Source organism: Clarias gariepinus, chromosome 4, assembly GCF_024256425.1.
Source record: "Clarias gariepinus isolate MV-2021 ecotype Netherlands chromosome 4, CGAR_prim_01v2, whole genome shotgun sequence".
NCBI classification, from domain to species: Eukaryota; Metazoa; Chordata; class Actinopteri; order Siluriformes; family Clariidae; genus Clarias; species Clarias gariepinus.
Window position 1 is genome coordinate 37,825,855 of NC_071103.1, and position 14,048 is coordinate 37,839,902.

Below are 14,048 nucleotides of genomic sequence, written 5' to 3' on the forward strand. Positions count from 1 at the left end.
AAAATCCAGCCCTATACCTGCGCTAATACACGGTAATGCTTTGAAAAGGTTCTAAAGGAAATCTAGATCATAATGAAGTCAGATCACTCCATCACTCCATCACTCCAGTCTCCATCACAACATTACAACATCACACCGCATTTAACAGGATGGATAGTCAGAAATTATACTGCTCCTAATTCACAAAAAGAGCAATTATTGTGATAATTTATGATAATAAACATCACAACTTTTCGCTAACTTACGGAGGAGATGCATCACATTGGAGTTATTGCCACATTTTCCGTACAGTCCTGACCTCGCTCCAAAACATTTCCACATTTTTGCGCCATTAAAGGAAAGTTTCTGGGAGGCCAGCGGTTCAGATTTGAAGCAGGCAGTCCAATCATGGATCCGACATACTGTGAAAACTTTCTACCTTGATGGTATCCAAGCACTAGTGAAACACTGGGATAAGTGCATTAGTGTACAGTAGAAGGGGATTAAATAGAGAAATAAAGGGAGTTTTTACCCTCAGAACTGTGTTCCATTATTCAAACATCATGGTTTGGCTTGACGTCCATCCTACAGTATTATATAATCTACCAATTACTTACAGTTAATCAACCTCGAATCATTGAATCATCACAATACAAGAATACATGTACTGTAGGAATGTAGAGGTTTTACTGTAACAAAATAACAGGGTTGAAATATCAAGTATTCTCTAGTCTTTAGACAAAAATTATAAATCAGACCACGCAAGGACGCTTGTCTCCCACCTTTTAACAATATCAGCATCCAGTATAATCCATCATCACAACAAAACAAGCACAGGTTCAAATCAGGAACCATGGGACATGGAACTAGGAAACAGGCTTGGACTTGTATCAGACTAACTAGTATGTGGGCCAGCTTTTGTTCTAGCACCACTTCACCATCACATCACATGTTCTTTTAAAATATTTAATGCAATAGAAACTTCTTATAAAGACTAGATAGTTGTAAGTCGTAATTAGTGATGAAAACAACCACATCCTTTTAAAGATATCTGGAAGTTTTGGTAGATTTGTGAGATTTGCCTATTTTATTCACTTTATCCTAGTCAGGGTGATGGTGGACCTGAAGTTTATCCGAGGAACGCTGAGAGTATAGGATGGAAGTCTTCAACAGGGCACTCATTTGCACCTAGGACCAATTCTTTGATAATTCCACATTTACCGCATTCTTTTGGCAGTTTGGAGGAACCAGAGAACATGGAGAAAAACCCACGTAGATATGAGAAGATATGACTATATTTCTTCAGATTAAACTAAAATAAATGATTGAGATTAAATAATGAAAATGTTACAACCTCAGCAGCAACCTCATTTCCCCTCTCGTCCGTTCCATCCACTCAGCATTCATCATCACCAGCCAGATCATCTTTTTACCTGTTTCTCACTGGTTATCCCTTGAGTTAGATGCTTTTTTTAATGTTTGAATGATTCATAGGTCACTGTGTGGCTTAACAAACAAAAAACATTCCTCTCAAAGTGCTCTAGTACAGGAAAAGAGAAAGTTCTTCAGGAATCCTAGACTACTTTATAAATACATAAAATCCTGCCTCTTTGGAAGCAAAATATGAAGAAATGCTGGAAGGTCAAGACTTTGCACAGTCTTATGTACCATATCTGTACATTAGACTGTAACTTAACCTGAGGTTTAAACTCACCACTCTGAAGGTTTAAGACGGTAAAGAATATTCTACTGTGTGCCCTCACATCATCTATATGGAACCTATCCCAGGAGACTTAAGGCACGAGGTGGGGTGCCCCCTGGATGGGGTGCCAATACTAATGGCCAACATACTAATGGCAATTTGGGAATGCCAATTGGCCTAATCTGCATGTCTTTGGACTGTTGGAGGAAACAGGAGTACCTGGAGGAAACCCACCAAGCACAGGGAGAATATGCAAAACACGCACCCAAGGAAGGAATCGAACCTGGGCCCTGGAGGTGCGAGACAACAGTGCATCACTGTGCCTTCCCATTGTGTGCCATTATTTTATTTTTGTTTTATTCATCCTACTTGACTACACATGCACAAATACGCTGGACCAAACTCACCCTTCCTTAATTACTCAATGGTGTCTAAAATAACACTTATCCATTTTGAAAAAAATCATCCTGTTGTACCTTTGAGAAACAAAACCTTGTGTTAATATTGACATCATAAATATTTAAACTATATGAGTATAAATGACAGTGACAGTGACACCGCTAAGATTGAGCTTCTATAGTTCAGTCTTTCGGGACTCTTTTATGAGGGCATCTCCTGCACCGGTGCACATTATCGGACATTATTTTCTAAGAAATGGTCTATTTGCTTTGTTGACGAGTTATATTCTGTACTTCTGGGTAAACACAAGCTCAGCAGCACACTGCTCGTGTTATTATTAAACGCCTGTGCCTCAAATTAACTTCGCTCAGTATCTGAAATAGACGCAAAATTACACACGATTTGTCGCCGTAAACAGGTTTCCAAAAATATCTATTATTGATGTAGACTCTCTACTGAGAGCGGTCTGACTGCCAGATATGCTAATTACACAAACCATACTGACAGGCTTAATGGGTTTATTTTAGGGGCAAATCATCCAATAAATAAAGCAATAATTTATTGCAGTGAATGTAATGCGTTAATGGTTAATGATCCCTTTATTTTACACAGTAATGAGTAACCAGGATGTAACAGGTCCATATAAGGGATATATATATATATATATATATATATATATATATATATATATATATATATATATATATATATAATTATAGTAGTTATGTTCAATTACTTGATTATAACTTCTCATGTGAAATGTACATGACTTGATGCTATGATGCATTAATTATTAGGGCTGCTTCATTCAAAAATCATAATCATGATTATTTTTTTGGTCAATAATGAGATCACGATCATTCAACATGATCATTTATTGACTTTGTTTAATATAAAAAAAAAATAACTATGAATTTTCATAAAATGAGAGAATCCCCAGCTAAATATCACAACATTCACACTGAATTCTTCACAAAATTTAATAAAATCATCCCCAAAATTAACTAGTCCCAGACCCAACAAACTGCCCCGCCTACTTGGGGAGCGGAGAGTGAGCTGCACATTAGAAGCACAGCACACACACAAACACACACACACATACACCTGCCACCATATGACACACAAACACAGACATGTATACACACATATGCACATGCATAAACCTTTCATTAATATTATTATTATTACAGTTTTATTATTATTATTATTATTATTATTATTATTATGACCCTTGCTTTCCTTCTTTTTTCAATAGTGTCACTGAATATTTGAGAGAGAGAGAGAGAGAGAGAGAGAGAGAGAGAGAGAGAGAGTCTGGCAAAGAGCGAGTCTGGCCTTTTAGTAAGGGTTGCAATAGATCACATAACACACCGTTCAGATTGTATGCCGGTTTTGAATCATGGACTGAATTATTTTTCAAATCAGCACATTTGCTTTCTATTTATTGCTAATGGAATTTATACAACACATACAGCAAGAAAATTTCATCCATGAATAAAATGTGTTTCAAGTAAAAACACATTGTTTAAGGCTATTGTTTCTCATCTTTTAGCCTTTTTTTTAAGGGAGTTGGTGGGGGATTTGACATTATCTGGCAACCTATAAGCAATCCAGTGTGATCTGGTCACTCTTGGTGAGCATGGTTGAGTGAGTCAGCAAAATTACAGAAAAAGGGTTTGAGGGTATGAAAATATCCTGAATGATGTGGTCTAAAACTTTTTGTATCCTATAAGAACTAAACTAAATGAACATGTGGTTGTAGCCCGTGCTGAGCATGGGGAGACATCTGTACTAACCCAAAATCATAATTGAATGTAAAATTCGATTGATTGCACAGCCCTAATAATTAAGTAAGTGTACTAATACAAGTACGTGGTACATACTCATCGTCTATACCGCTTTATCCTGTGTTCAGGGTCTCAAGGGGCCTGGAGCCTACCCCGGGAGACCTAGGGTGCGAGGCAGGGTACACCCTGGACAGGGTGCCAATCCATCACAGGGCAAACACACATTCACACACTACGGGCAATTTGGAAATGCTAATAAGCCTAATTTGCATGTCTTTGAACTGTGGGAGGAAACCCATTAATATGAAGTTAAGTATTCTGGATATATGGTGCCAGACTGCACATGGCAAGATGGAGCCTATTTCATAGGCTCGTCTGGGTAAGAAGGCAAGCACATGAAGCTTGCATAGTGTCTACTGTACAAGCCTCTGGAGACAGTGTTATGATCTGGGGTCGCTTCAGTTACTCAGATCTAGACTCAGCAACGTTATGTGGCAATAAACTGAAGTCAGCTGACGACCTGAATGTACTGAATGACACCTGGTTATTTTTCCTTTCCTGATGGCACAGGGCATATTCCAGGACAGAATGTGAAAGAGTGGTTCTAGGAGTGTGAGAAATCATTTTCACACATAAACTGGCAACCACAGAATTTTGTTCTGTTTTTGTTTTGTTTCTAGTATAAAAAGTGCTGGAGAAGACTTTATGGGGTTGGTTCAACTCTTCTGTCATCAGTGCATGATCTCAGGCAAAAATGAATGCGACTCTGGATGGAAATAAATGTAGTGACACTGGACGAGATTGTCGAAATCAAGGCCATTGTGAACCCATGCGGTTATCAAAGCCAAAACAAAATAAAGCTTTTAAACCAAACACTATAGTAAACCAAGCACTAATATAAAAATATTTTCTTTACAGAAATATTTTCCATCTCGTCCAGGGGGTGGCTCGGTGGTTAAGGTGTTGGACTGTTGACCACGAGGTCCCCGGTTCGATCCCGAACGCCGCCTGGTTACCACAGTTAGACCTTTGAGCAAGGTCCTTCACCCCCAAGTGCTCAGATACAATCGGGTGCCGATCTGGCAACCCGAACCTGTAAACAACTGAGCTGGGATAAAATATAAGAGATATATGTCCATTGCCTGATGTGCCAGGGGGGCATGTGGACAGAACCATACATACCACAGTCATGAACCCAGTACACTACCGTGTAAGAAATGCTTCACAGGATTTCCAATGGTGATTTCCATCTCTAGTATCATGATTACTTCAACCCATGCTTTTGTGGCTAATTAGTAGCTCTGATGAGTTCTAGCACTCTTGTGTTTAGCTGTTGGTGTTCCTGCACTCGTGATGTGTTCCATGCTAGACATGACATCCATCAGGAGCAATTGACTTTAGCATGTTTTTAATCTAATATCTGGGAAGCCCTGGGTGGTCCTTCAGAGATGTAAGATCTGATTCGATCAACATGAGGCAATTATGAGCTTTTTTTCCCCTGCTGACAGGCATATTAATATGGCCGAGTCCTACAGCAGCTGCTGTTGCGGTTGTTGCTGTTTTTCTGCTGTTGCTGTTGTGGCATCTGTGATGGAGCAGATTACTGGTCTGGAATGCTGAATAAAGACAAATGGATGCTGTACATGTTGTGAAGATGGACGCTGTCGTTTACCGCTTCTCCTCTGACAGCTGATGGATGAACGTGTAGAAAAACTGTAAGCTTTGACCTGTGACTAAAACACAGTCTAGACCTCATTCCTATCACGGCACCTGCTTAGGTCGTAACTCTCCGGCTAGACATTAGCATGGAGCACCTGCAGCGCGGTGTGATGAGCTAGCACTGCCGAAATTCACACGGATCATAATTAATGTGTTTTAACAAGACAGGAAACCACTGTATGCATGTACAAGGTAGTTATTTAATGCAGGTCCCCTAAACCGCTACAGCAAGGAAGAGTTTGAGACAGATGAAGGGAAAGTCTGGCTCTTAGAGGTTAGCTTTGCAGCGCCCTAAACTGGAGCTCAAGAGCTCGTCCCATGCCCGGGTGACTATGGAGTATCCGAGAGCCGAGCAATCACTCTCTTTCACTCACACAGTCCAGTCAGAACTGATGCCTAAGCACTTGAGCAGGACAGGACAGGGCAGGGCAGTCAGACAAGAGTGTTACACTATGGAAGGAATAAAAACGTGATGGGCCATAATGTTATAGAACAGAATATTGAATCAATAACAGGGTGGTGTAATAGATTTAACAATATCCTGTGCAATATCAGTTAACAATATTATGTGTAGCAATTTCATGTGCATTATTACTCGTCATTTTTTTCTGCTACTCTGTTGCTACCGGTTGCTGCATTCTACAGCACCTTGCTTGATTGTTGCATTCTAACTTTGTTTATCCTATGTATACTTTGTGGACTTTTAATTTTTATTTAAGTTTATTTTTTAAATTACTTTATTGCATGTATAATTTTTTACTATTTTTGCTCATGGAGTAGTCCCTGGTATGGGAATTTCTTATAGTTTTATTGGACATTGGACTACGGTTTGAAAGGTTCCAGGTTCAAATACCACGACCACCAAGTTCTCCCTGTTGGGTTTCCTCCAGGTAGTCTGGATTCCTCCCTCAGCCTTATTGGATTGAGTGAGTGTACCTGTATGTGTGTGTGCCCTGTGATGGATTGGCACCCTGTCCCGGGTGTACCCCATCCCCCTGCCCTAGGTCTCCTGGGATAGGCTCCAGTCCCCCCGTTACCCTGTTTGCAGGATAAAGCTGTATAGACGATGAATGAATGGGTGATCATGTGTTTATTTCTCTTATACATACCATACATATTAACAAATATATACACTAAGCTTTTTATCTATTTTTAGCTGACTGTGGACGGCAGTGTAAGTCTTGTAAAACAATTCAGTTACAGCACCTACTGTACAAACTACAACCGTTTCCTTGGCTGAGTCTCATTTCTTTCCCTCTCTCTCTTCTGACAAAATAGCAAAATGCTCTTTTTAAAGTCTCCATCTGAGCCCGTGGTCCTCACCGGAGTGTGCTTATGAGGCCATTAGAAAGTAGTGAGCATTTCACAATAGTGGATTGCAAACTTTAAGCATGAGGAACAGCGGGAGTTTATTGCTGATGATCGTCTGAGGTTTAGCAAAGAAACTGCGTTTATTGGCGACGGTAGATCAACACTCAGAAATTCACTCTATCGTCTTCCCCAAAGCATGAAAGATTAAAAAGCTTCTCTGCTCGTTGGTTTTACATCCATGCGTATCTGTTCCGTTTCCTGGTCCGATGTACCTGCACTTTGTTGGTTTGGTTACCGTGTAAAACACATCTTTATTACGGCAGAAATGCGCACAGCAACCCCTGCACTCGTCACCTGCCTGGCCACCTGAGTGTAATGAGGGACCGGCAATATTTACCTCCCATAAAAGAGTGCATGAAAAGTTATTTTAATGAGTGTCTGTCCTATATATAATGTAACAGTAAAATAAATAACACCTTGGACAGAAGGTTTCCTAAACTCTCTGTGCTCTTGCATTAAGACGCACCTGATCTGCATTAAAAGATTAAAACATCACATCTGGTGTTTGTTTACTCACCCATTACAGTATGTAGGGAAATAAAACTAAGTGTTTCTGAAATTCACTTACCGGATTAAAAAGTTTCCACAAAACAGAGTCTGATATATTCGTATATATATATATATATATATATATATATATATATATATATATATATATATAGAGAGAGAGAGAGAGAGAGAGAGAGAGTTAGCCAAAAAGATGTACAGTATACACACTCCAGGAAAAGAAAAACTTTTATACATTTTTTAATACTATACTTATCACTATGTGGTATATATTGATATATATGATAATATTATGATGATTTTATGAATTTTATATTTATATAATATATGTCATACTATTTTTTTTTCCTAAAGTGTGTATACATTTTGGCTGAATCTGTATATATGTTTATAGATCAGCACTGTATTGATTTAATGTATATTATATTATATTATATTATATTATATTATATTATATTATATTATAACGCATAATGGTGTAGTGCTTAGCACTGTCACCTTGCACCTCCAGGGTACAGGTTCTATTCCCGTCTCTGTGTTTATAGATTGGATGTTCCCCCCTTGCTTGGTAGGTTTCCTCAGGGTTCTCCGGTTTCCTCCCACAGTTCGAAGACATGCAGAGCAGACTATATGATATTTCCAAATGGCCTGTAGTGTGTGAATGAGTGTGTGAGTGTGTATATTTGTGTGCATGTGCATGTGTGTGTGTGTGTGTGTGTGTGTGTGTGTGGGTGATGTATGATGATGTACACAATAACTGTTATAGAAATTGAATGAATGAATTAAAATATAAAACGGGAGCAACATACAGTTTATTTGGTAGATAAGTTTCATGTCTTTGAAAAATCTTCCCCTTAACTGTAACTACTATGAACGATTTATCTACAGACTGCATAAAATCAAGATTAGATATAAAATCCAATCTTATGATTTTAAAGGACAGACAGACAGACAGACAGACAGACAGACAGACAGACAGATAGATAGATAGATAGATAGATAGATAGATAGATAGATAGATTTATCTTTCTTTTTTGTTCTTTTTCTCTCCAACTCTCTCTCTCTCTCTCTCTCTCTCTCTCTTTAGATGAAATCATTCTTTCTCGTAAATCCCTTGTTCATTTCGCAGTCAGACTATAAATAGGGACGCTTTATTGGCGAGAGGACAGGAAGGGCAGAAAAACAAACGGAAAACAATCGGTTTTGACGTTGCTGATGCAGGGCCACATGACCGTTCGGTCGCTACATTACATCAGGTGAGACGAGAATATCACGGCCCAAAATATGAAACACTGCAGTTTATCAGGGGTTAAGGGAAATCAGCTGAGCCTTAAAAAATAATGATTGATACAGAGAGTCATAAACCTCTGCTAAGCCAAAAGCATTACGTTTCAATGAACAGTTCTCGATCTCTATGCTCTCGTCCACACACATAAGAGTAATGACTAAATGTAACTTTAAAGGGGACGTATTATATCAAATACAATTCTAAGACATTCACATGAGTCTTGGGTGGTTGTCCTCAAACAAAAATGCGGGAAAAAAATGTTTTTCTGCTTTAAACAAGCCAATTAGATCTTCTCCCTGTTATGACCTCATATAAGAAGAGCCCCTCCCCTGGCTTTTTGTTCGGCTCTGCTGTTCTCTAAAGGGGCGTGGCTCAGCAGCTTATTTACAGCTTAAAGTATGAAAGTACATTATCTGTGGTGTTTTTTGGCTGAAGCATTAGCACACACTTTGGGGAAAAGTATTAAAGAAAAAGTTAAATACGGAACCTTTAATATATAACGTTTGACAGCTGTGTCACTAAGGGGGTGCAGCTCGCACCAGGGATCATCATCAGACGTCGAAATTATTTCGTGCTCCGTTCCAACTGAAATGTGGTCCAAAAAAATTCTTGTAGTTAATCTTAAGGGCCAAAACACTTTACGAAAGTTTAGCTTACATGTGAGAGTAAACCTTCAGGGTTTTCATAAATTTTTTTCGAAACTTGCCTCGAAAATGAATAAGGATTCTGTATGGTCTGGTGTAACAGAAGGTCCATGGATGAGCAGCACCTGGGCAAAGCACGCAGCAGGGGAACATTTAAGTAGCACCGGGCGTGGGAGTGAGGCGCTCTGGTATGGGGACAAAATGTTAAAAAAGATCAAAAGAAGTGCTAAAAACTAAAGAAAGCGAAAGATAAAAAGTTGTGTTAAAAAATTAAAGAAAATGAGTTGTGAAGAAAAGAGAAAAGTTGTATTTAATAAAAAAGACATAAAGGATAAAAGGATGAGGGGAAAAAAGAGAAAACGTTAAGTGTTAAAAGAAAACAAGTTGTGTAGAAAAGTTTAATAGGAAAGAGAAAAGAAGGATAAAAAAAGAAAAGCTTTAATAAAAATTTTATAAAAAGACGAAAAGGATAAGAGGATAAAAAAGAAAAGGGAAAAGTTGTGCTAAAAAAAGATAAAAGAAGTGTGAGAAAAGTTCAAAGTGTTGGCATGTTCAACGTTCGGGTCAATATCGAGTGAATGAGCCTCTGTTATTGATCACAGCTCGACGACGCAGCCGATTTTCTGTACGATTTCTAAAACAATGAGTTTGTTTCATCTTAGCAATGTCACTCATATAAAAGCATCGTGATCTCTCTCTCTCTCTCTCTGCTAGCGTTGTCTATATGGGATGTGATAGTGTGACCATGTGAGTTCGGTTATCCAGAGTAAAGTAACGCACTACTGAACATGAGGGTACTTCTACCGTAACTGCCTTCTTAACATAACAAGGCAAAAACAATTGGTTTTTCACAACAGTAAAAATTTCTGTATATATTTTTTAATTCTTTTTTTATTTATAAGTGTAGCACCATCGCTGTTATAGTGACAGAGCCAGAAGCAAAAGCGCCATAATGTCTGTTCCAGTGCACCATTGGGTTGATACTCGACGCTACACGGTGGTGGATCCAGATGTGGAATTATGGCTCCTGGATCAGCGACAGACTCATAAATGATAACGAGAAAGACTCCCAATTAAAGTAAAGCACTTCTTAATCTCAGTTTATACAGCATGATTGCAAAAGAAAATAATTGGCGGAGAATGAGACACAGCAAAAAGCATCTTGCTATTTTGAAAAAAATGCAGGTTTTGTTTATTCTCATCTCTGCACTCATGGCAGTCTGAGTCTCGAGCCGGCTTCACTGGCCATCTGTCTGAGGAAACCCGAGAGATCATTCTTATTACAAACAAATGGACCTGTGCTTTAACGAGCGTGCATTTTACTGCAGGAAACTTTACGCTTTACATTAACATCATCCTTTTCATTGCTCTGTTTCAGAAACATCGTGCAACATGTGACAATAAACCTAATGCCTCTCCTGACTTTAATCATTGTGAGACATTTATTCTGTATCACTGCAGTGGTTATTGGTACTGTTATACAAATCTACCTTTAAATCCTAAATTCTGATTGGTCATGAGGGGGTTGATTGATTAATTAGCTGAAAATTAAAGGTTTAAGGTGAAGCAGACAGTCCGGTCATGGCTCCAGCGTCCTGAGAAAGTTTTCTACCTTGATGGTGAATAAGTACTAGTGAGACACTGGAATAAGTGCATTAGTGTAGCAGGGGATTATATAGAGAAATAAAGAGAATTTTTACTCTCATAACCGTGTTCTCTTATTCTATACAATCCTACAAGTCCTGGTTTGCCTTAAACACCCTTCGTAATAATAATAATCCTTGTTGCCGTTGCAAGAATTCAATTTGTTTGTGTCAATATGACATTACAGGCTTATTATTTTATTATTATTGTCATGCATTTAAGTAATACATTTTTAAAAGAAAATTAAAGGACCATTGGATTCTCCTGTTCCTTTGTTGTCTATTTCCATGTCTTACATCTGCTCCCTTTTTACATTCTGGTATTTTTTGTGTCTTTTCGTCCTGGATGTGTTGAAATAATGCCCGTGTGATATTCACGTGCCTGTGTTCTCATTCCAGCCAGTTTGTGCGTGATGTCTAATAATAAATCCTGAAATATCCAGACTCAGCAAAGTGCTACAGCATCTTTTCCGTAGCGCAGCTCTGATGAATCTCTAGAGCGCTCCTGGTTGCGCCGGTGCTCCTGGAGCTTTCAATAAACTGACTGAGGAGTACGTGCTGCAAAGGCGAAGATAACAAGAGAGAATCATGGCTTGTTTGCATAAGAAGAGCCGCGGGCACAATGAGACGGCTTTATCGCATTACAACACAAGCGCACAAACTCCTGATTACCGCGCGATCCCGAGCTCTATTTATAACCAGCAGGGCTAAAAGGAACAGCAGCACTTTTCCAACCACCAAGGCCTTTCTGCCTGATCATCGGCACACGTCAAATGGAAAAATCTACAAGAAAGCACGATCAGGACTGTCGGCTATCGACTACTGGCCACTCAGAGCAGAGTTCGATTACACGTCGTAAGGGAAAATGGGAAAGACAGAGGAAGTAGTGCGATGCGGCTCACAGAGACAGGCGCGCACAAGCTCCGACCTAGAAACTGTTTTTATTGAACAAAAAGTGATCGCTAAGTTTATATTATAAGTATATAAATCATTGTTTTTCTGCTCGAGAAATTCTTGACCTGTCTTTTTAGGTACTTTTATCCCACGACTTTACTTTATTCTCATTTCTGATTGATCATAAAGTTATCATATCATATTAAATATTTTTTTCTCAGATGCTTCAGTGTTAGTTTTAGAATTAAAGGAGCAAATGTATGCTTTTATACTAAAGAACAGGACGGAGAAGTTTCAGGACAGAGAAGTTAATTGTTTCACGGTAACATGTCAAGCTGAGATTTTATTTTATTTTCCAGAGAGAGAGAGAGAGAGACAGGGATGCGATGCTGGTGAGAGACTGTAGCTGCCATAACGTAAGTGAAGACAGGAAATATATTGTCCAATAGTTATTCCACCAACTTTAATGTAACTATAAAGCTGTTGTAGGAAAATAATCAGTTCGGTTGCGGTAACAGTAATCCCCAGATCCTAATTTCACACTTTTATATACGAATCACCACAAATTTAAAAATAGTGATGAGTCCAGATCATGGTCCGGGTTCTGATAGAGAGGTTCTGATAGTCTACATAAGCGATTCATTTTTTTTTTCTATGCTCCAAAGATTTTGTGGTGGTCTCGTAGGTCTTCTGTAGGTCCAGCGTATGTTTCCACTGGCGTATTCGTGCTCAAGACCATGCAGTTGTAGTTGGTCATAAGGGCAACTTTACATTATGGCTTCGGGATCTTTTCCGAGAACACTTGACCCCAAAGTCTGGTCGACTTGAATCAGTGAGAGCAAGAACATTCCACACTTTGGAACCGTGCCAGAGGGTATAAATACGCAAGTAACGGAGCACAAAAAGCATTGTGAACGCTGGCCAGTGGGGGAGAAGGGAGCGGGAGGATTCATTACATAATAAGCAGTCAAACCTTTGGCATTTTGGTCCATTTTTTTAAGTTCCTATAAACATATTTATGTTAAAACACACCCAGAGAGGTCAGTGTATATCTGAGCAGTCTGGAGAAAACTGCAAACATTCCTATAATATTCTGTAGCTGAAGCAAACCTGATGAATAAACTGCTTCACTATGAAAGCATTGTGTCCTCCACGCGAGTGAAAATAACCAAGACATTTTGTTTTTTGCTTAAACTTTTTTAAAAGTGTTTTATAAGCTGTTTTGTCTAAATGACACAACATAAGGTCAGGAATTGTACTGTTAATTACCTCTAACCGATGAAACGGAATCAGCCCTGCATACTTCTGAGCCGTGGCATGTCTAAGAGGAGACGGTGCAGACAAATCACGTGCTTAATTATTCAGAGAGATTCCTGCAACCCATTACATCGCATACATTATAGAGCAGCCGAGGCTCGTTTTCAACCCTGCGCTGCTCTTAATAATCATCCTCAAACACCAGGTTCACAGCATCCACATGCCCTGCCTCTAAACTCTCTAGCCACCCAGTTCACTCCGGATTAGTAGCTACAGACGAGCTTATGTTCTCTCTGGAAGTCCATAGATTTGACTTAATCAGAGATTTGTGCAGTCTCATTTTCACTACGGATAAACTGCCACCCTGACCCCCATGTTTTATAACACTTTATGCTTCTTATCTTCTCATTCACGTTTTTTCTTTTTTGGAAATATTCATACATGTTAATATTTTTCATTAGATAAAAAGAACAAATTCGCTAAAAACCCTTTTATGTCCGTAGTGTCTGTTACCTTTTTGAATTTGAATCTTTTAACGATCTTAACTGTCAAACTTGATTTTACATGAAAAGACATAAACCTGAAAAAGTGCATTATTCTAAAATGCAGAATTGTTAAGATATTGCAACATGAATTTGACAGGGTTACGGACACTACAGATTTTTCAGAGGGGAAAAATCCTTAATTTTGCATAGAATGCTTTCATTTAGGCAATAATTTTTACAAAAGCTTCGAGAAGCTTACACCAATTTTAGTATCAATGATAAAATATTCATAAGCGAGACAGTTTAACGCTAAAAAATGGCCATTTTTGGGGCGCATCTCTCCAAAACGGCTGAACCTAACAACGTGAATTTT

General features: G+C 38.8%; 1 protein-coding gene across 1 annotated transcript in view; it reads right to left on the reverse strand.

The window, feature by feature from the left end:
* The window catches only part of gpr158a (G protein-coupled receptor 158a), a 101,847-nt gene that overhangs the window by 57,541 nt on the left and 30,258 nt on the right, over positions 1–14,048 (reverse strand). The window lies entirely within an intron of this gene.